This window comes from Gavialis gangeticus, unplaced genomic scaffold (assembly GCF_001723915.1).
Source record: "Gavialis gangeticus isolate Ggan-Ray unplaced genomic scaffold, GavGan_comp1, whole genome shotgun sequence".
Classification (NCBI taxonomy): Eukaryota; Metazoa; Chordata; order Crocodylia; family Gavialidae; genus Gavialis; species Gavialis gangeticus.
This window is the reverse complement of record NW_017729015.1, coordinates 17,699,877-17,701,850: the sequence shown is the minus strand read 5'-3', so window position 1 is coordinate 17,701,850 and position 1,974 is coordinate 17,699,877.

Here is a 1,974-nt window from a genome sequence, read left to right as displayed (position 1 = left end):
AAAAAAAAAAAAAAAAAAAAAAAAGTGGGGGGATGGACACAACAGGTTTGTGCCTTTTTGCTTCTTTACAGAATACAAAAAAAAGAGAGAGAAAAAAGAACCAAGATTTATTTTTAAGGTTCAAAAACAGGCAGTATCAGAAACAATAACTGCCTTTGATGGATGGTGGAGGACCCGAGGCAGAGACGGAGCTCCCCTAGTCTTCAAATGAAACAGCAGGAGCAGTTGGAGGCTCCCCCAAGCCTCTATTGGTCATTTAAGGTAAAAAGGTGCTATTAAAGGAAAAGGAGAAAATGAAGACATTTTAAACAGACTAAAAGGAAGATAAAAAATAAAAGCCTCCCCCCCAACATGAACGCTCAGCTGCTGAGATATCACGCTCATCTCTGGCTGCGCCCGACCCAGCCTCCGCCATCGTCCCTCTGCCTGAAGGATTCAGTGAGTAAGACCAGCTATGTCTGATGCAAAGCGACTCCGAAAAGACACGCAGAACGGAAATCCTCTTCGACCCTCTCTGCATGTCCTGCTGAAGCGGAAGGGGACAGAGCAGTTCCCTCTGCACTCAGCTTCGTGGGTTACATCCTTCCACAAACCCGGGTGGTGCCCTGTTTCAGCCTCTCAAGCGCTGCATTCGAGGCTTAAAAAGGTTTATTTCGAAGAGGGATTTTGCCCCTGAGGAATCCCGGGAACATGTAGACAGATGGGCCTTTGCTGGAGCCTTCCTGGATGTCCAAAGACACACCCATGAGGCTTGCCTGCCCTGAAGATACTAATTACTCTCTGACTTCCCATTCATCAAAGACGTCCTTTCTCCCAAGTATGGCAGAAGTCACCTAAGTTGCATACATATAAGAACTACTTTAATGGGTCTGATGGGGGAAAAAAATCTATCCTCCTATTATGCGACTGTCATATTTCCCCCTTTTGATAGAATTCCTCTAGTTCTGCAATCACCCCCCCTCTCCCCACACCTGGCACCAGGCTGGCACCGCTTACGACTCCTGCCCGCAGAGTCTCTCTAGGCCAGACGTTCCCAGCCTTGCTGGACTTGAGGCACCTCTCCATGTCTTTTGTGAATTGCGCGGCACCCAAGTTCAAGAACTAATTTCTACATGACGGTGCGCACTTCCTTGCAGAGGCCTGGCAAGAGGGATCGGGGATTGTCCAGGCTCCTCTCCTCGCCTCTTAGGGCCCCCTTCAGAAGACCTGGCAGCGCCCTGGTTGAGAATCATTGCTCCAGACCTGAATTCATGTTAGAAAACATTCGTTGAAAACCTGCTACCTCCCGGAGACACAATACAGCAGCAGGTGAAGACGCAAAGGCCATTTTCCCCTCTGTGGGTCACCTTGAAAGCTGGCCCAAGAAATTCAAGCCCGTGCAGGCCTTCACCCTTCTGGCCGTGGTCTCTGGTATTGGGGCTTGTCGGAAAAGCACTGCCGCGTCTCCAGCTTTCCAGCTTTTGCCCTGGCCGGCCAAGGCTCTTTGGGCAAATCCGATGTCTGTTATTAGACCCACTCGAATACAAGATACCCAAGGAACCCTGGCTGCCTGTGTGAACCCTGGGAAGGGCACTCGGGGTGTGCCGACGCGGAAGGACCCAACTCCAGCGACGCTGCTGCCTCGTTGGCGTATCCGTCCTGTGCCAGGAGCAGGCTCTTTTCACTCCCCGCCATTTACGGCTGCGTGCACCTCCTCTCCCGTGCGGCGGTTGCCTCTGCGCTCGGGGCCCTCGACCGGGTGCCTCACGGGACCCTGGTTCATCCTGCTTGCCTCCCGCTCCACCATCTTTTCCAGAGCCCGCGTGGCAGGCGCTGCTGCAGCCCTGCACCGACCCCGGGGCCCCCTCGCCTCTCCGGGGCCGCGGCAGCTGCTTGCGCCCGCCTGGCATCGACGCGCTGCACGTGGGACGGGCGCCAGGCTCTTCTCACCCGCGAGAGGCCTGGAAACCGCCCGCGGGGCCCTCGCCCCGGCCT